General features: G+C 41.2%; 1 protein-coding gene and 1 non-coding gene across 3 annotated transcripts in view; both read left to right on the top strand.

Annotated features, from left to right (window-relative positions):
• Positions 1-22649, top strand: part of GABRB1 (gamma-aminobutyric acid type A receptor subunit beta1) — a 1683231-nt gene that overhangs the window by 329829 nt on the left and 1330753 nt on the right. The window lies entirely within an intron of this gene.
• On the top strand, positions 11142-11248 carry LOC144822003 (U6 spliceosomal RNA). Its single transcript, XR_013608515.1, has one exon. It is a non-coding gene; the product is annotated as a U6 spliceosomal RNA (small nuclear RNA).

The raw sequence follows: 22649 nt of genomic DNA, 5'->3' as shown, positions 1-22649 counted from the left end.
TAAAAAATAAATAAAAAAAGTTAGAATTCGTTTCATTTCCATAAGAACTTTGAGATTTGAATGTTTACAAATTAATTCTTCTACAATGCAATTCTTCTATAATGCATTTCCACACTATACTGGGTATGAAACCTAAAACTGGGAGATTAGCTCTAACAGAGCTTCTGAAAAGTCTTAAAGTTAGAGTAGCGTACTTGCCATTAGAATTAAAAAAAAATATTGAAACTATAGGGGTGCAGACAGATTTTGATGAACCACTTATTATTCTAGTAAATGGTGTCCCTACTAAGGAGCAAAAAAATATGGCAAGAGTTTGTGTTAGAAAAGTGAAAAAATCTAAATTAGATCAGTTAGAAAATATTATTTATTATACAAATGCTGATGTTCAAGATATAACACACATGGACGAAGAAATATTGCCATCAAGTGGTCAGATTGAAAAGGTGGATCAATTGAGTTCAGAAGTTTATGAATACTATAGCATCTATCCCCAGCATTCTAAAGAAATTGTCGGTTCTCTTTCACATGAAACAGGAAAAAAGGAGCTCCCATGAGTGTGTGGGGAAACCTTAGAGGCTCGCTGTTTTCCCCAGCTGTTTCCCAGGTGGCCGCTGTGATCTTACAAAGGCTAGAAGCTGAATACAGGTCAACACGATTATATTGAGACGATCCAAGATCTCACCAATGCCTTCCAGACATTTTTCATCTTCTCTTTGAGAGTGACGTATCTGGAGTAGCATATCCTGTTAACCTTATACTTAAGACAGGAGTTGATCTTAAAAATCTGTCTGCAAGGGAATTCATTGACAGAGTTCATGAGAAGGACACAAACTTGGAAAACATCTTGATTAATTTGATGGCTTGCCATCGTGGCACCAATGAGTATTGGCATCGCCATCATGGAGAACTGAAATGAATTTCGAGAAATCTAGGTGCACCTACTTAGTTTCTGACTCTCAGGCCCAGATTCTATAGGATGGCAGGCATCGCAGCACTGCACCTAAAGATGCTGTGATGCATTGTGTGACAGCCAGGGAGCAGGAGGGTACCATATTTTCATAGAAATAGCTCACTCCTCTCCTCTCCCTAGACTCGGTGCTGATTTGAGCTGCCGAGCACCATGCACACACCTCAGTACCATAGCGCTATGGTATGTGCTTGAGTTTAACATAGGTTTTGTACAAAAAGGGTAACCTTGCTGTACAAAATACTATGCTTAGACCTGGAAAAAGTGTGTCCTACTTTGTATGTGTGCTGTACAGTGCAGTTCACCTGCAAAGTCAGAAAAGCATTGAGAAATGAAAACATTTCTCCGTAGAATGCCTACTTTTCAGTGGGGTTAATTCTTGGTGCTAAACCTTTTCTACGGATGTTTGAGGATAGAGTTTAGCATCAAAAATCATGGGCGGGAGCACGGGTACGCCCATGCACTACTCATGTAATGCCCCCTTGATGCAAAGTAATGCAAAGTAGCCTTTCGCACTACTTTGCGTTAGTTTTGCATATAAACCAATGCAAATACCAATTTGAGTTGGTTTGTGAATCCCCAAAAAGTTTTAGCGCAAGGTTAGCATTAAAAAAGAAACACTAACCCGATACTAAACATTTGAGAATCTAGGACTCATTTGTGCTGAGTATTCCTGGGATGACTTGCTTGAATTTTTGTGAGAAGCGAGCTCTGACATTAAAGGCACCACAGTGAAGACAGCGGGAGAACTTTGCTCCTTGGAACCCGCTAATAGTTTCAGATATTTTAACTACAGGTTTGAAGCCATGATATATCTCATCTTCAACAATACTAATCCTCCCCTTGGTTAAATACCAAATTTCTTTAGGCAAAAAGAATACCAAGCAAGAGGTGATCCTCATATTCATATGCTGTTATGGATAAAAGATGTACTGAAGTTTGGAACTGACAGTGATGAGTCTGTCTCGCCTTTCATAGAACAGTATGTGACATGGGTCATCCCAAAAGAGGATGGTGAAAGGGCTTGACAACAAGTTCTACACTTTCAAGCTCATAGATATGGGAAGTAAGGGCCTTGGAAATACAGATGGACAGGAAAACTTTATACAGGATGTCGATTTGGAATTTCACGGCCTCTCATATCTCAAGGAAGAGTGAAAAGCTATATGTCTGCAGTCAGACATACAATCAATCAATCAATCAGGCGTTTGTTAAGTGCAACTACTCACCCAAAGGGTCTCAAGGTGCTGGGTGGGGGGTTGGCAGGCTCCAGTCCATCAAGGGGGGGTCTGTCAAGGAGCCAGGTTTTGAGGTTTCTTGCAAAGATGGAGAGCGATGTTGTCTGTCGGAAGGGGGTTCCAGGCTCAGGCCCGTGGAAGGAGAAGGAGCGGCCTCCCGATCTGGTCTTTCTGGTGTGGGGAACCACAGTGTAGGAGAGCTGGGCTGATCATAGGGTCCTCTGGGGTGCGTGGAATTTGAGTTGGCCGTTGAGGTATGCTGTTCCGGTGTCATGGAGGGCCTTGTGGGCGTGGGTGAGCATCTTGAAGGTGACTCTAGCTTCGATAGGGAGCTGGTGGAGTGTGTGCAGGTGCTGGGAGATGTGGCAGTGTCTTGGCATGTCAAGGAATAGTCTTGTGGCGGCATTCTGGATGTTCTGTAACTTGCAGGGGATTTTTGTTTATTCCGGTGTAGAGTGGGTTGCCGTAGTCGAGTCTGCTGGTGACTAGGGCATTAGTGATGGTCTTTCTGTGTTTGAGGGGATCCATTTGAAGGTCTTACATAGGAGGCGCAGGATGTCGAAGCAGGAGGACAAGACGGAGTTGATCTGGAGGTCCATTTTGAGCTCAGAGTCCAGGATGATTCCCAGGTTGCGTGCGTGGTCCATGGGGGTGGCCGGACTTCCGAGGGCGGGGTGCCACCAGGTGTCTTTCCAGGCATTGGGGTTTGGGTCCATGATGAGTACTTCTATTTTGTTGGTGTTTAGTTGCAGGTAGCTGTTTTTCATCCATTTGGCGATGGCTTCCATGCCTTCTCGAAAATTGTGTCTGGCGGTATTTGGTTCGTTGGATAGTGAGAGGATGAGTTGGGCATCTGCCTATCACACAATGTTGAGTCCGTAGGTTCTGACGATGGGGGCGAGCAGAGCCATGTAGACGTTGAAGAGTGGAGGGCTGAGGGAGGACCCCTGGAGGACTCTACAGATGGTAGGTATAGGGTCCAAAAGGAAAGGGGGGAATCTGACCCACTGCGTTGCGCTGGAGAAGAAGGAGCGGATACAGGTGAGGGAATTGTCTTGGATCCCTGTGTCAAGGACTCTGCGTATTAGGGTGCGGTGAGAGACTGTGTCAAACGCCGCTGAGAGGTCAAGGAGGATGGGGGCTGTGCTTTCTCCTTTGTCCAGTAGGGTGCAGATGTCGTCTTTTGCTGCGAGGAGGGTGGTTTCAATACTGTGTTTTTTTCTGAACCGGACTTGGAGTAGTCGAGGATGTTGTGCTCTTCGATGAATGTGGCGAGTTGGCTGTTGATGGCTCCCTCGATGACTTTCGCTGGGAACGGGAGCAGGTGTTGGGTCAGCAGTGTTTGAGATTGGTGGGGTCCACCGAGGATTTCTTCAGGAGGGGGCTGACTTTGGCGTGTTTCCAGTCATCGGGGAACGTGGCAGTTGCCAGGGAGCGCTTATTGGTGTGACAGAGGATAGGTGCGATGGTGTCAGCAACTCTGTTGAAAATGTGTTGGGGACAGGGGTCCGTGGGGCCCCATAGTGGATTGACTTAATTGTCTTCAGTGTGTCTTCAGTGGTAAGGGCTGTCCAGTTGTCGATCGGAGGCTTCAGGGTGTTGGGGGTAGTTGGTGAGGTTCAGTGTGTTGGTTGTCTTCTTCAAAGTTGTTGTAGATGCTCTTGATTTTGTGGTGGAAAAAGGTGCTGAGTTTGTCGCAGAGGTCTTGTGAGGGAGGGATATCGATGGACTCGCTGGTGGGTTGGGCGAACTCCTTGATGATGTTGAAGAGTTCTTTGCTGTTGTGTGCGTGACTGGAGATTCTGTCTTCAATCGCTTTTTTCCTCATTTTTCTGATGAGTTGGTGGTGGGCGTTGGTTGCAGCTCTGAAGTTGTTGTGGGCTTCTGTGGATTTGGTGTTCCTCCAGGCCTTTTCGAGGCGGCGACAAGTGCGTCTGGACTCTCGAAGTTCAGTGGTAAACCAACTGGCTTTCTTGGCGTGGGTGTTGTTGTTTTTCTTGAGGGGGCTATTGTGTTGGTGCTGTTGGAGATCCATCGGTGTAGGGTTCTGGTTGCGGGGTTGACATGGAAATGACCAAAAAGACATACAACCTCTGAAGAACTGAGGCATCCAAGTATGTTAATGACTTCAAACCTGTGATTCTGAAGATGTGCAATGCAAATATTGATCGAGAATTTGTTGCAGATAACTTCATTGCTGTTGCTCGGTACATCACTTCATGCATTACAAAATTATAGAAGATAGAGATAAAGGAGATGCGGGAGGACATTTCTGCAGAAATCACTCTTTCTATGAAATTGTACAGCTTTAGTATGAAAATGCTTTCTCATAGTGATAAGGGCTCCTAAGAGTGCTGTGACAAGCTCAGATTGGCAAGTGTGCTCCTCAAAGTCAAGGGGCATTGTTTAGGTAAGTCTAGGGCTAGCAAGTACACGTAATAAAGTGTTAAAGTCTTTCCCAGAAATTAAGTATCTAGCAGAGTTTGACCCTGAAGTACGGACATTGTGATGGGACATTGGTTGGATTCATACTATCCAAGAAGGAGTCCACATCTTGAAGACATGTGCCTTTATAGAGTATGTCAATACTACAGATAGAAAAGAATTGTGACAGAAAATATACAGGAATGATAATAATCTGTAGTTGGATGTGACTGTTGTTTGGTGAGACATAGCAAAGGAAATGTAGTTAAACACGGAAAACTAAGTTGCTAATCTGCTGACAGAAGAGCGTTTTTCAACTTGGCTCTTCTGCAACTGTTCAAGCCCTGGTGTACTGAATCAGAACTACGACTGGTACAAAGACTCTTTTAATGCTGTAAAATACATCATTCAATGTCCAGTCTTTTACTACTAGCAAATATTGAAAGATGAGATGGAACAGAAAGAAACTGCTGCTGGGGTAGCTAAAGACAGTTCACAAATCAGCTAAAGTTATGGACCACTGAATCAAGATCCACTTGGACAACTAGTTATTCAAAATAAAGCAGCTATAGCCGTGTGTGAGGTGGACATTGCAATGGAAAAAACAAAAGAGGAAAGTGTGGATTTTGAACACTTTAAAATACATTTATATTGAAGTAAAAGATAAATAGAGCATGGATTTCCGCATTAGAAGAATGCAAATGCTCTTCATTTGAGCAAATACAACTATAAATCAGTGGTCACGCTGGCACTGAAAAATCCTTTCTAATTAAAGTTCTCACCGCTTACCTACACAAGACTACAGAATCAAATTTTCATGTGTAATAACAGCACCAAGTGAATTAGCTGCACACAACATTAAAGGAATTACTTTACACTGACTCCTTCTGCTATCTGTTGAACATGACAATAAAACGGATTTCTAGAAGTTACCTGGTGAAGCTTGTCTTGAGGTGCCCAGAGAATTGAAGGAACTAAAGCTTTTAATCATCTATGACGTGAGTATGGTTTCGAACATAATGCTTGCCTCCATATACTTAAGAATGCAGCTGATTTTAAGAACTGACTATGAAGTGTAGGTGGGGGGAAACATTTAATTGTCTTCGGTGACCTACTGCAACTTACCCCTGCCAAAAGACAGCCTGCTTTCAAGACACTTCTCTAAAATGACACAAGAAAACCTTTGAGAAGTTTTGGCAGTGTAAATATTTTACTAAACCTCAAATACAACTAGTGAAGAATGTGCATCAAGAAACCGATGTGGAATGTGGAGAAATCCTGAGGAAGTAGGAGTTCTGACAAAAGAGAGGAAATGTGCTCTGAAAATTTGACATACAAAGAAACTATTTTCATCTGACAACACTGCAGCACACCTAATAAATGATTTCATTGATAAAGACAACTCCATAGTATGTTTAATGCCTACTCTTCAAAAGTGCTCCAACTTCAACGAACAGTTACAGAAGATGGATCACCAGGTAGTAACAATACTACCACCTGAGAAGCTACAAGCAAAATTGGATTCTTTAGATAAGTCTGTGTCAAGACTGTAGGATTAGAAAAGTGTTTATACCATGTAAAAAATGTTGAGTCATTTAAATGTGGAGGAAGGGTTAGTAAACACTGCTATGAGCAAAGTTATTGATTTCATAAATTTCCAAATATGGATCAGGTTGAGTATTTATCCATACACCTTTATCAGATTGATGATGTGAAGCAGATTGGCCAATAAATTGTATGTTTTTTGCTTGTGAAGGACTTATATGTGTGGCTGAAACAGTTTCCAGTATCTGTAACTGTACATCAATCTCAAGATATTAAGTGTAGATGTAGCTTTTATTATTGTTGGAGGTCCAATATTTAAAGAAGGTTTGTCTTGTGTAGCATTTTCCTGAGTTAGAACATTGTCCTGTTAGTTTTTAGTTGAATTTAATGATAAAACAGTTAGTACTAATGCAAGCTGTGTAAGAGAATCCCTTTGGTTAAGAAGTCTATAATCTCCTCATTACGGTCAGTATTCTATTTATGTGAAAAGGATAATCTGTCCAAAACAGGAGCTTATAAGAGAGTTGACGGATGTTCAAGAAAAGAAAGGAAACAAAGGACAAGCTAGAAGGCGTTAAGAAGAAAAAAGTGGAAAATGAGGGAGATGTAGGATACCTGTTGGAAAATTGTTTAGGTGTCAAAAGCTATGCAAATGTTATTCGCAATGTACGGTTTCATTTACCACATCTTGTAAATCAAATTCAACAAAGCACAGCTAAGAGAATGCGCTCTGCACTGTATCATTTTCTCCGTTTGCCCAGTGACAAAACTGTAATACACACTGCTTTAGGCATTAGAGAACTTTTAGATACGTGTAGCAGATCACAAATATTTACTCTAAAAATGCAACAAAATGCACAAACATTTATAATGATAATCCTTGGAGTTTTGGAAGAAGAAGAAGTAAATATTGATTACTTATTTGGACTGAGTTACAAATGGAAACATGACTGTGAAAATTGCTCTTTCACATCTACCACTCAAATCAATTCTGAATGATTTCTCAACTTAACATTATCGGATTCTAAAACTGTGCCTTTTGACAGACTGATCAAAAAGGCTCGCCAAGATATGACCTACCCAAATTATAGATCAGATTATATTTCTACATTGCAAATACAGAGAACTGGGAAATACATTATACTAATGCTATAATGATGCAGAGCAGATGGATCAAAAATGGAAATGGAAATTACAAACTTCAAAGCGGGACAAATTTCAATTTGTGGAAGAGCGTACATTACAGTGGCTATCATCTTCAATGAATTACTTTGCATAACTTCAGGACACTACACTGTGTATTTAAGAAGTGCAAGTGGATGGGCGGAATGCAATGACAGCAAGCTTACTTTGAAACAAAACCTGCCTTTCAAACCTCAACATTCATACCTCTTCTTTCTTCAACCAAAGGTCTCAGGAGGATTACTGTTTATAAAGTGTTATACAGTGTTTGTTCTTCATGGATCATTAGTTTTTCAGGCAGCATTCAGCCTACAAGGGGTGATGTCTTCAAACGGTTTCTAATATTCAAATATGATTTATATCTATTTTGAGAAATGGACTACTGCAAGATCATAAAAAAAATCGAATATATTTCTTCAGATTAATTCAGTGGCTGTAGATAAAATAATGTATTGTTAGTTCTAGTGAGTGCAATGCATATAGTTACTTATTTATAGTGCCATACTGTGCAGTTCTGGGATGTTTTCTACAGTCTAAGTGATTGTTTTTCCCTGATGTTCAAGAATGAAGATTCATGTAGTAAACCATAACCAGTGTACAAGTATGAAAGCTGAGAACAGCAAAAAAGGGAAAATAAAATGTTTAAATTAAATTTATAAATGCTTTCCAATGTTGTTCCTGTATGATGTTTTATTAATAACATGAACATTTCTATTGCAGAAACTCAAACTTTACTATCCAAAATTATGACATATAATACTATATTATATTTTCTTTCTTTTACCACAGATCATTGGATACATATATTGCATAAAGGTGGCTAATTAGATCTTTACCCTTTACAAAACATCCAGTAAAAGACGAAGTCAGACATTACTGCATATAGTGACAAACTCAAGCCAACACCAATACAGTTACTGATGCATCCATGCACATAATGATGGTATGCATTTCTACACCCAACTTTATACTTATGTATACACTGCAAAACGGAGACAGATTGAAACATAGACTTGCATACCCAGTACCAGCCTCATGCATACACTCACACTCCCAGGTACACACTAATTCATAGACAGGCACATGCGAATGTATACCGTCACACATCCAGGTAGACACAGTTGTATTTACTGAAACACCCAGGTATACACTCATATACCCTGTCACACACTGATACTTAAACCTAACAAACCTACACACACTCATACACTTACTGAATCACTTGCACACTGACTGATACTTACACTCAAACATCCCAGAAGTGGGGCCAGGTAAGGGGATATTTTGAGGGACGATGCAAAGAGAAAATTAATTATTTATTTAATTTTTCCTCTGCACCATCCCTTAAATCTCCCTTAAGCGGCCCCACTGCTGTTACCTGCACAGACTGCGGCTGCTCATACATATACTGGAACACTCAATCACACACTGATGCATTCACTGTCTGACTCAGACACTCACTCATACATACACTGAGACATCCCAGGACACACTCATACATATAATGAAACAGCATGGACACACTAATGTATTTACTGATTTACGCAGTCATTCACTCATACATACAGTCAGAAACCCCAGCTCACGCTCATTCATGTACTGACAGAGCAATTCAATACACTGATACATTCACTGACTTTCTCAGAGACTCACCGATACATACACTCAGACAACAGAGGACATACTCATAGATACACTGACACACCCAAGCTCACACTAATGCATTTAGTGACTCACTCAGACATTCACACCTACATACACTCAGATACCCCAGGACACACTTATATATATATATACTGACACAGCCAAGCAAATACTCTGATGCATTCACTGACACACTCAGGTACTCACTCACCCATACACTCAGATACTCTGGCACACTCATACATATACTGACACACCAAATCACACCCTGATGCATTCACTGACACACTTACTCATCCATACACTCAGACAGCAAGTGGCCCAAAGAATCAAACTGACACATCTATGCATAGAGTGATGCAGTCACTGACTAACTAAGACACTCACTCATACATAGCCTAGACACCAGGAGTCACACTGATCCATACACTGATACGTCCATGCACAAACTCATGTCACTGATTCGCTCAGACACTCACTCATACACACCCACAGATAACCCAAGACTCACTCATACATACACTAATACACCCACAAAGACACTTATATACCATATATACAGTAAAGAAATAAAAGGAGAAATACAGCTGGTTTTTGATTACTTGGTGAAGTGCTAAAAAAACCTTTTTTTTTTTAAAAACGTTTATTATTTTATTAAAAAAATGAATGTATCCAAAAAACATGGTACAGAACTATTTCAAAACTAGTTGCAGTTAAACAAACTTGTTTTCAAGCTCCAAAATAGAGCAAAAAAATTGGATGTTATAATTGAAATAAGAAAAAGTTTAAAAGGATGACTGTCAACTGCATCCAAATACTCAGTGACAGATGTATTCAGTTCAACTGGCATATGGCAGCGTAAACAATGGGTGGTCATGTACCCCATATTTGTACAGACAGCAGCCACTGTTATTGTCGCTGTGGTAGAAGGTATAAAAAGCAAAAAGAAAAATGTCCAAATGTTTCCTAATTTAAAAAAAATACTATATATATATATATATATATATATATATATATATATATATATATATATATATATATAAAAAATAGAAAAAACATACTTTTTTACAATGTGGAAATTAAAAAATATATAAAAACAAAAACAAAATGAATTTTATTTTAAAGTGAGAACTATATAAACATGTTATTATGTATTCTTAAAGTGAAATAGTAAGTACAATTAAAAGAATACATTTTAAAAAGTCTTAAAACATTTCTGAAACAAACAAAGGACAAAATAGTGAAAAAATGTAGTTTCAAAATCTTAGAAATTCACTGAAAAAGCTAAGGTTACAGGAATGTTATAGTTAGGATACAGAATTTTTAAAACCTTAGAAATGCACTGAAAAAAACAAAGGTTACAAGGAGGTTACAGTTAGGGGATAGCATTAAAACAAAACAGATGATATTTAGGAAATACAATTTAAAAAAATCTTAGAAATTCACTGAAAAACCAAAGGTTACAGGAACGTGATAACTATATACTAGATTTTTAAAACCTTAAAAATTCACAGAAAAAAAACAAACTTACAGGGACGTTGTAGTTAGGAAATAGATTGACTCGTACAAAACCATTGAAATGTAACAGTTACAGTTACCTGAGTTAACTATAACTTAAGCCCCCACAGTGCACTGCTGATGACATCACCTATGAAATCACTCATGACATGGTCATTATTTAGTTTATAAGTAGAAGTTTTATTAAGCTTAGTTACAGGTTATTATGATGGTAAGTAAGTAACTAATAGCCCCACCAGGGCAGCATCCTTGCTGCTCAGCCTACACGCTCCAACTGTCTCTCTGTCTCTTTCAACCACACCAGGCACTCCAGCATTCCACTACATAATCAAGGATTATAACATTCTACACAAATCACATTTGTGCTGGCTGAGCAGTCGGAATCAGGTAACTAAGGGAAAGGATGCTAAGTAACACTACAAGTCACAACACATCTATTTCCCCAAGGGAAAACAATTAATAACATTACAACAAAGTATGATGGAAATACACACCATCTGATATCATAAGCACCAAATAAACATACAAATTAAAGCTAACTAATTGCAAATCGAAAGGGCTGAGAATAGAAGAATAGCAAAACAATCCTATGATATCAAATACATGAAAATGACCCCCATTGTGTGCTTGCTTCTGTGCCACATATACTAAAATTGCAACTATACAGAGAAGATTAGCATGGCCCCTGCACAAGGATGACACACAAATTCCTGAAGCGCTCTATATTTTTGACTCTTTATAGTTTATTTAAGTCCTGTAGTACAGCATGAGGAGGTTTAGGAATCAGCAGGTTATCTTTGCATATGCCCCTGTCTAATAAGTTTAACCTGTCATAGTTTTTTTAGAGATTCTCCGATGAAGAAGTGGATCAGTGGTGGGGTTGATCAGGTGGGATGTTATTTTTCCCTCCCCGGGCTTCGATCTTTTGATGAGATGAAAAATGTATTTAAATTTGACTGGAAGGACTTCTTTAAGTTCCTTCAAGTAAGGGATTTTCTCTTATAGAAAGGGGGTGGTTGAATCAGGTTTAAGAGAATAAAAGTAATTGAAAGAATTTTGAAAGGAAGAGCAATTTCAATCGTTGGAATCTATGGCTGTTTTAACTCTGTATGCCTGATAATATGGATAACTATTCCCCAAAATGGCAAATGAAGGTGGGAGTATCGAATAATACATTTGTGCATGCATTTTACCTGGCACAATCCATCTTAATGTCATCATGATTACACGTACAGTTTTATAAGACCTGCTTTTTTCTATATTATACTACTGATAAGATAGATAAATGGGGGTGTGCAAAGAGACATTTTGCCCACGGTGCTGCTTATGGAAAGCAGACACTGTACATATCTTTGCTGCTTGTGATGAGCTAAAAAATAAAAAAAATGACATATCTAGATTTCTGTTAGAGGTATTAAAAACAGAGGTAATTTCATCACCTTATGTCTTCTTATTAGGAATACCCGAAACAAATCAGGTGGGAATTGGACATGAATAGTTTTTTATTGCAATGGCAATTTTAAGGCTTTGACTTGCTTCAGTCTGGTTGGACCCTAGACCGCCTGGAGTCCAACAAGGATTGGTCAGGCTGTTAGTGGGCTACAACCTGAAAAAAAATATATATATGCAAAAAGGGATCCATACACGACGAAAAGATTTGAGAATATTGGCTTCTATAGCCGAGTGGGTACGAGATCAAAGTTCAAAGGTAATAATGATGTAGATTACTCTTGACACTTTAGGAGATAGGGAATCCATCATCCCCCGAGGGGTTATAGATTTATTATGAATTTGTCACAGATATGTAAATCAATTATTCAAGATGTTCATCTATATTATTATGAAATTCTGTCACTGTGTTTTGACTTTTTTTTATGTATTTATGACATTTAACCAGCCGTGGGGGAAGGTGAGAACTTTATTGGATAAATATATATATATATTTTAATACCCCATTGTAATATTATGCAGGACTTGGAGAATTGAGGACACCACTGAGGTGTAACAGTCTCACTCACCCCCTCCTGCACACACTAGGAAGATTTGTACTACTTAGCGCTAAAGATTCTACACTCAACCCTAGAGTACTTGACCCTAAAACGCATGCCACATATAGCACACTTGACGGGATGGAGGTCTCAGGTAGAACAGTACAAGGTTCATGACCCCACAACACACACAACTTGCACACCTGACAGGACTGAAGGTCTCAGGTACAACAGCACAGGGTACACAACCTTGCTGAATGAACTCTCAGAGGAAGACCTGACCTTAGCAGAGCGGTCACATCGCATTGCTCGTCTCAGTGGTGCAATTTGCTTGACTTGCAAGCATTTTTAAAATCTCCAAGGTGAGGGAGGGACGCGGGCGTGTAGTCCACGCTCTAGCGCCCTAGGAAGCTCGACCTCCTCTTAAGGAAGTCATGCTGACGCGCAGCGGTCACGCGCAGCAGGAACGCCGGATCACTGCCGGAGTCACCCCAGAGTCCAGCCCGTCTGCGCCCGTCAGCATCCCGGAGGCGAACGGAGGGGCGGGCGGGTCTCTATCTTCAGGATTTTCCTCGTCGGATGCTACTAGGATCAGTTACACGTCGTTTGAGCTCCGGTCTCTGCTTAAGATACCCTGTGGTTGTCACAAAGTTTTTCCGGATCGTTACAGGGGGAAGAGACGATGCCCTGGCTGTGGGTGGGTACCAGATAATGCCCCGGCCACTTTATCATATCGGGAGCAGGATAGTGTCAAGCATCTTTGTTTGCTTTTAAACACTAGATCTGCACGCAGGCATGCGCAGGATATTTATGATCTCCTGACTGCTGAAAAGCCGTTATGTTTAATGTTAACAGAGACTTGGTTTGAGGACTCGTCTAATCCCGACATAGCCATAGCAATCCCGCCAGAATATAATATCTTCAGGCAAGATCGAGTGGATGGGAGGGGCGGGGTGTAGCACTTGTGGTGAATGAACTGGCCGTTTGTTCCATTATTCCCATGGATGCTATTACTGGATCTGAAGCCCTCGCTTTCTCTATAGCCCTGGCGCCGCATCAGTCTCTCAAAGGGCTTCTAGTTTATAGGCCCCCCGGACCGACTGGCCTCTTTTCTGATGAGCTTCAGTCGGCTATTTCTGCGCTGGCCTTGAGAGCGGAGCACTGCATCCTGGCTGGGGATTTTAACTTCCATATGGATGAGGGATCAGATCCTGATACGATCAAATTAATTGAGATCACGGCCCCCCTAGGCCTGGCGCCTTACCTTTTCGGACCTACACACGAAAAGGGTCATACCTTGGACCAGGTTTTTTCCACGTCTCCCATTGAGGTTATGTCACTTCTGCCAGTGCTTTGGTCAGACCATAGGCTGGCCAAATTCCATGTTCTAGGCACAAAGAAACCATCAAGCACCCCCTCTAGGCAGCTGGGGCGAGCACCTAGGGCGTTTCATCGGGTGACTCCTGAGATGATGGCTCAGGCATCTCGCGATCATCCTTGCCCTTTCACGGGAGATTTGGAAAGAGATTTAGAGTCCCTGCAAGCGTGGCTAACGGATAGGCTGAACGACCTAGCCCCTGAGACGGCTTCCCGACTAACACCAAAACGGGTTTCGGCCCCTTGGTTCACCGAAGCACTGTCGGCTTCTCGAAGGCAGTGCAAGGTGGCTGAAAGGGCCTGGCGATCTCAGTATGATCCAGCAGCCAGGCTGGCCTATAGGACAATGGTTAAGGCCTACCATCGGGATATCCTCTTGGAGAAAAAAGGATATTTTGCTAGGAGGATAGAGGCTGCCTCTAACTCGTGTAAGGAGATCTTTACGATCGTTAGGGAGTTTACAGCCCCTCGAACGAATTTGACTCAGGCTGCCCCCTCCGACTTGTGGGCTTCTGCTCTCCCTAATTTCTTTACCATCAAGATTAAATCGATCCAGGATTCTTTTCCCTTGAGGGTGGTCGAAGCACCCAGCCTGGAAGATGGGTCAGGCCCTTTGGCCTTTTCGGGTCCAGTCCTGGCAGATTTCCCGCCTATTTCAGTTCCTTTGTCATTGGCACTCATGGCCAATCTGAAATCCGGGTCGCCTCTTGACCCATGCCCTGCCAAATTCCTGGCGAAAATGGCTGATGTTGTAAACCCGTTTGCAAACCCAGTCTTGAATCTTGCCTTGAGCCGAGGGGTGGTACCGCAGGCCTGGAAGCAGGCAATGGTCATTCCCCTTCTTAAGAAGCCGGGTTTAGACCCGGAGGCCCTGGTCAACTATAGGCCAATCTCTCTCCTCCCTGCGTTGTCAAAGATCTTGGAGAAGCAGGTTCAAGCAGGTTCATGTCGTGCTGTCCAATTTCTTGGAGTCTCACAATTTGCTGCACTCCACTCAATCGGGCTTCCGCCCCAACCTAAGCACCGAGACGGCGCTGTTGGAGGTGTCTGAGGCCATTAAAGAGGAGTTGGATTTGGGCGGCAAAGCTATGCTCGTAATGTTGGATTTGTCGGCGGCCTTTGACACCGTCCCCCATGAGGTTCTCCTCACCAGACTCTATGAGATCGGTCTGAGGGGGACAGTGCATAGCTGGTTCACATCATTCCTGGCTGACCGCCGACAAACGGTCTGGGCCTCACCCAATTCCGCCGAGATGCCGCCTTTGGGAGTCGGAGTTCCACAGGGATCTGTGTTGAGCCCGACTCTTTTTAACATCTTTATGACCCCTCTGGCGGCATTGGCGGAGTCCTATGGGCCCAGATCGTATCCTATGCCGACGATACCCAGCTCCTCTTTACTTGCAGGAAAGGAGAACATTTTGATGGGGAGAGTATCCGTGAGTGCCTTGGGGCTGTTTTTAAATGGTTCCAGCTTAACAGCCTCAAGTGCAACTCAGACAAGTTGGAGGTACTCTTCTTCGGCTGCCCATACGATCCAGAATGGCAGGAATGGTGGCCTGTCAACATGTTTCCTCCAGCGCATTCATCCCAGCTAGCCAAGAATCTAGGGATTAAGTTGGATATTGATCTGACGCTAAGATCTCAGATTCTTGGTCTTTCAGGAATATGTTTTGGCCTCCTGAGGATGCTCCGTAAGTTTCTTCCTCTGCTCTCAGAAGACCATAGGAAGATGACGGTGCAGGCCTTAATCGGCTCGAGATTGGACTATTCCAACGTCCTGTATCTTGGCTTGCCGGAATATCTTTTGCAACGTCTGCAAGTCGTCCAGAACTCGGCCGCGAGGGCCATTTTTGGCCTCTACAGACGCGCCAGAGTCTCAGGCCTCCTGCAGTCGCTCCATTGGCTGCCTATCCGGAAGCGGATAGTTTTTAAGGCCTTGACCTTGGCCCATAAGGCCCTCCATGCCTCGGGAGCTAAATATCTTCAGAGGAGTATTGCTTTTTATCAGTCGACCCGATCTCTGAGGTCCGAATCACTGTTCTTTGCGGTGGTACCTCGAGTAAAGAAGGTCCATATCGGGGGTCGCTCTTTCAGGCTGTTGGCGGCACAGACTTGGAACACGCTGCCTTTGGCACTACGCAGTACCGCTAATCTGTTGACCTTTCGGAAGGGCCTCAAAACTTGGCTTTTCGCTCAGTAGCTTGTTTTTTTCCTTATTTCTGTTGCTCCCTTTTGCAGTATTGTGTTGTGTTACTCTGCGACTGGTTTTCAATAAAGCGCCGGGACACTCTATGGAGTAGCCGTGCACTATAAAAGAAACAAATAACATAACATAACATAACATAACCCCTCAATGTATGCAACTTGCACACCTGACAGAACTGAAGGTCTCAGGTGCAACAACACAGGGTACACAACCCCACAATGCATACAACTTGCACACCTGACAGGACTGAAGGTCTTAGGTACAACAGCACTGGGTACACGACCCCTCAACACACACCACCTGCACACCTGACAGGACTGAAGTTCTCAGGCACAACAGCACAGGGTATATAACCGCTTACTGCACACAACGTGCACACCCGACAGCACCAAAAGTCTCAGGTTTAAACAGTACAGGGTTCACGAACCAACAATCCACACAACTTGCACACCTTACAGGACAGGAGGTCACATAGTCTAACATATGTACAAGGAAACTCTGCTACACCCCCCCCCCTTCTGTCCCAGGGTAATAACTCTAAATAAAGTCCAATCAAAATCATGGGACACCAAAAAAAAAAAATAATAATCTTTCCTCCGTTGAGCGAGTTTTAATCCAATAATACCACTGTCATGCATTAAATCAGCATGCTGAACATTGGAATATATCTTCTCTTACTGACTCTGCTTAAATGATGGAACTGCCTGTTAACTCATGGTTCATAAATACAAAGCATGTTCTGGACTCTACTACTCCTCAACCCGTTCCAAAACTTTAAGTTTGCTCCTTAACTCCATTACATCCGTCAAGCCAGTACATCTCATTGTTGTGCTAACACAGGCAGTGGATGTTCTAGCATTTGACCTGCTACATCATAAAGTCACACTCAAAATGCCCACAAACAATGGTCCTGTATTCAGAGACACAGGATAATTTGCGCATGCGCCTGCAAGCGTTCTCCAAGGTAAACAAGAAACATAGAACCATTCATGCTGCATGACCTTCTCAACAACAACAGGCAACATAGCTTGGAACATCATAGCACCGCTACGGCAAAATTATTTTTAAATTGAAACAACCAGCCTCTAAGAGCGTGTGCTGGCTTCATGGTATTGGGAAAATTAGGTTTACGCTCAAAAGATGTTTTTCCAAGCACACCACAGTAGTCTCTGGCTCACACCTTTGTGCACACCAGCAGCGGCTCCACAAGAAACTCAGCAAATATCTAAATAGAGTATCCACTGTGTGTCCCCACACATTTAAATATGACTCAGCGCTGAAGATTTAAATAATGTTTCCAAGGCTGATAAAGTTCATGTGCTGTACACTTAATTTCCTGTAGAAAGTGAAAAGGAGGGGATTCATGTAACTTCACAGTAGCATGACAGAAGGCTCCATTTCCACGTGCAGCAACTCTTTTTTGCCCCCACATGTATTTAACCCTGTATTAGCATGTCAGGGCAAATAGGCAACAAGTCTCAGTTTCTTGAAATAAGGTCATTAAATTCCTGATAAAGAAGGTCAGTCACCTTAGACTGCAGGCTGTCCATATAGTAAAGGACACTGGTGGGACTAACAAGGGTATTTCTTTCCTGCAGAATTCAGAATTCCTCAGCAGGTACAAATACAGTTTGTCTTCTACAACATGTAGGTTTCACTCCAAATCGTCACCATTGTTGCAATCTGAAGGACGTCCAGGTAGCCATATGGTAAGTTATAAGTAGAAGGGTTATTAAGCTTAGGTACAGGTTATTATGATGGTAAGTAAGTAACAGATAGCCCCAACAGGAGCAGCATCTTTGCTGCTCAGCCCACACACTCCAACAGTCTCTCTGTCAACCACACCAGGCACTCCAGAATTCCACTACATCATTAAGCATTCCAACATTGCACACCCATCAGATTCATACTGTCTGAGCAGCAGGGATCAGGTAACTAAGGGGAAGGATGCAAAGTAACACTACTAGTCACAACAGACTCGTACACAACCATTGAAATTCAACACTAACTATAACTGAAGCCCCCATGGTGCTTTGCTTATACACATATTACATCACTCATGAGATGATCAGTGACATCACTGATTACATCGCTGATGACATCTCAAATGACATCACTAGTTACATCATCTACAGAACCACTCATACCCCTATACAACCTCTCATACACCCACTCACATACCCACATAACCACTCACATACCCATGCACATTCCCGTACAAGTACACACAACTACTCACTCACCTATACAGCTAGTCATACAGCCAGTCACTCACCCATAAAGCCACTCACACAGACACACACTCACTCATACAGCTACTCACATATCCACTTATTCACCTATATAGCCTCTCAGACATATACCTGCTCACTCACCCACTCAGCCTCCCTCTCAACACAGCCATTCACTAACCCATACATGCACTAAAACAGTCTCTCACTTACCCACACAACCATATAATTTCCCATTCACACATCCATACAAGTACTCCTCAATCTGCTCAATCACTCATACAGTCATAAACACAGATAACTCACTCTCCAGTGTAGCCACTCACACTCCACCTCTCTTAATAAAACACTCACTGAAATAGCCACTCACCTACCAATACTGCCACTTACACACCCAGTCATTCACCCATACAGCAATTCATACACCCACTCACTCACCCATACAGTCACCCATACACCCACTCACCCACCAATGCAGCCACTCACACAGGCACTCACTCACCCATACAGCACACTCATACAGCCACTTACTCACTAATACTGCCACTGACCCACCCCTTCACTCACAATTACAGCCACTTTCAGAGCCAATCACTCACACACAGCTATTCACACACTCACATTTTCACCCATACTGCCACCCACCCATTCATTCCCTCACTCATTCATATAGCCACTCACAGAACCACTCACTCACCGATACAACTACTCATACAACCAATCACTCACCTATACAGCTACTCTTGCAGCCACACACTCACTACACAGCTTCTCAAAGATCCATGAATTTATCCATACTGTCACTCACACACCCACACACACCAATACAGCCACTTTGACACCTACTCACACACAGATACTCACAGTCACACAGTCACTCACATAATATGTGCTAGAAGTAGTACCATTCATGAGTAGAACACCTAGCCTGCTATTTTAACTTTTGTAGTAGCTTAGTATATATGTTTAGCACTCATAAACACTTACAAAATACTCTTATTCACTAGATGATGTTATCAGTGATGTAACCAGTGATGTCACTGAGATATCACTACTGATGTCATCAGTGATATCACTGATGATGTCATAAGGGATGTAATATGTGAGGTCATGAGCAGTGCATTGTGGTGCATGAGTTATAGTTGGCACTGGTAATTATAGCTGTTGAAACTCTCGACTGGTAGGTCATATCTTTAGTGCATCTTTCATTCATTTATCAAATGCCATACCACATTGAAGCAAAGTAATTTTGCTTGTCTGGGACTTTGTAGTGACTCTGGCATAGACCTGCAATGTTTTTGGATGGGAGTCAAACATTTCATGAAGTCTCCAAATTTTCAATCTTTAACAATACGCTCAAATGAATTATTATCCTACTGCTTCTTTTTTCTTGATGCCATACCGTAAGAAAGTTTCAAAAACAATATTATCATCTCAGAGTAATTGCTGGCTTAATAGTTCAATGTCAATTAAATTGACAGAGTCGTTGAAAACACACAATCACCATTACATTTTGTCAAATGACAATCAAAGAACAAACGCTCTTGGAGCAGTTTCCTTAATTTTCTAGATTTTTAATAAGTACTTTCTAATTTTGGGTGCCATTAAACGCTCATGTAAGCATACTGCTGTAACACAAAAGGAATGGCAAAGTTCGACCAGTCCAAGATGATGTCTGGCTGCTGTATCTAACTCCAGCTATACAGAGAAAGAGAACATAATTTAATAATGAAACTCATATCTCATTTCCAAGAAGCATTCTTCTCGAATTACGTAAAGTTTTCAATCTACAAGTGCAAAACTACTCTGTATCTTTAAAACACAATTGCAGAACATCAAATGTTGTCTTCGAAAAAACTAAATGATTATTAAACCTACACTACATGATTTCCCATTTAACTGAAGTTCAGACGGGTATGAAATCAAACAGTGAACAAGATGAGCTGCTTTCCTGAAGATATATCTCTCTGAATGCATAGCTAATTTGCCTATTTTCCAGTAAAAAATGAAAAATACTATTAAATGTTCCTCCTACATTTGGAGTAAATTTCAGATTTTTGGGAATTCACAAACCTTTGCAGCATTATGCCTGGGAAGCTTTCACAGTTGCTGAATTAAACTACAATTGTGTAGTGCTGAAACAAGTTTAGATAACACATGATTTCTTAAAATGTTGATTGTAAATGTGGGATTGCTGCCTCGTGAATGTCTTATTCATTCTGAATTCAAAATTACTTGAGAATTGTCTTTTCTAAGTATAACACCGGGTTCGTCCATGAGTAAGAATCTCATCCTCATTGTAATGCATGAGTAAGTCACAGCTAAAGCGGAAATAGGAATAAATACTCGCAGGGACTACTTTGTGAATCATGCTTTGAAATTCTCGGAGTAATTCACATCCCCAAGACAGGGGTCAGCTACTCACGGAAACAGACTTCCATTATTCACCAGGTTCCGACAAAACATCTATTTATCAATTTTAGTAAAGTCAGAATTTGACATAAAATGCCAGATAAACAAACACAGATTGGAAAATAGAGCTCATGCTAATGTAGTTGCCTATTATCCTTCGTTTGATGCTACAGCAAGGATTTAGGTGGTGCTAACTCGGAGAAGTCTTTCAAGGAATGCGGAGTTGATATATGCTGTTACATGTTTCCAAATATTAATGTCACAATATGGCCGAATTTAATTCTGCATCCCAAGACATCTGTTACATTCCATATTAATTTATGATCAGTTACAAAAACAACCTTCAGTCTTAATTGATAGGAATGAATATAGGAAGGAATAACTAAATTGCATTGTTTTATGCCACTCATGATTATGTACATCTTATTCTGGTACACTATATTGATTGTGAAGAGTATGTCTTAAGTCTTCTATTTGTATATCAATGTGTTGTGTTATAAATATAGAAGTTCATACTTTGCAAATACAAGCTAGGGAAACATCTATATTTAATGGATCTCTGCTATCAAAATTAACAAGGCAGGCTTTGCTGTCTCTGCAATTTAAAAAAAAGCAGTGTGAATGACTTCATTATTCAAACATGTTCTCTTGCAGAGCGCAAATATAGGGATACACGTTTGTCGAGCATGGTATTTGTTTCATGCTTTCTCCAACCTCCTAACTTTGTCTTATGCAGCATCAAGACCTGGTTTTAGCACAAATCTTGCAGAAACTGCTTGCCACATGTACTGCAGAAACAGTGGTCCCTGCTAGTTTTACAGATAAACAGGATAGACTTTGTGTTTTTTTTTTATTTTACAAGAGTACATTTGTCGCATAAGTTTGCCCAGCATCAGGCTGACGAATGGACCGACAGGAAGGAAAGCTACAGGAGACAATTTTTACTTATGAGCAGATGGTGAAAATAGTTATCTGTACTAATAAAAAGCATTGCAAATAGTCATATTATGGTAATATGTGTTAACCCTGTAATTCCCATGAAAACTACATGCACTGGGCAATTAAAAAAATATATGTGAATTCACCCACTTCTAAATTTAAGTCACAGAGGTTTAAGGCCTTCCATGTTTGCATGTATGTGATATTTCTATAGCGTGATCCTAACCAAAACGCAGCAAAGTGCTGTAGAGTGTTATAGACAAGCATAAAGTCAAATGTGAAAGCTGAGGAAGCTGGTTATGGATTGTTAGTGCATTTAACAAAAATATGTATTTACAAATGCTGGCAACATCTGAAAAATGGCCATGAATTAAAATATAAAGTAGCCATTATGTGATGTAAAGAGAAGTTACCTGACCACTCATATAGTTGTTTGGAAAAACTCAAAAACATGCATTTCTCATTCAAACATAATACTATATCCTGTTATTGAAGTTTATTGATGTGACACCATGAACAGTGTATTTATTATAAGTTCCTAGAAAGCTGACAAAATTGAAGTTTAATTCATTCTCTAATTACAGTGCATTTCTTACCTCAACACAACTCCAGCATTGACACTTATAAGAATTCTCATAGTTTTATGAAAGGTTTTGAGAGAAAGTGTGTTTAATAGTCATGTGACACTATTAATGTTGGCCCTCAAACTTGATGTCAGTAATCTATGGCCAATAAATAACAGGCGAGCAATCAACTGGCAGAGGCCTGTACAATGCTGTGATATTAATGGAAAAAAAACAGTTTAATGGCATTTGATAATGATTTGGATCAACATCTGTCATGAAGGATCAAAAGAAATGTTTACATAATTTATTAGTGATGTCCATGCTAGTCAGATACTTAAAACGTGCAAGGGAACTGAGAGGAAGCGGTGGGTCTCTGCCTGAGATTCTACCCGATTGCTTGCACTCTGCACTA

The sequence above is a fragment of the Lissotriton helveticus genome, chromosome 2_2, assembly GCF_964261635.1.
Source record: "Lissotriton helveticus chromosome 2_2, aLisHel1.1, whole genome shotgun sequence".
Classification (NCBI taxonomy): Eukaryota; Metazoa; Chordata; class Amphibia; order Caudata; family Salamandridae; genus Lissotriton; species Lissotriton helveticus.
This window is presented reverse-complemented; position numbering and strand designations above follow the sequence as displayed.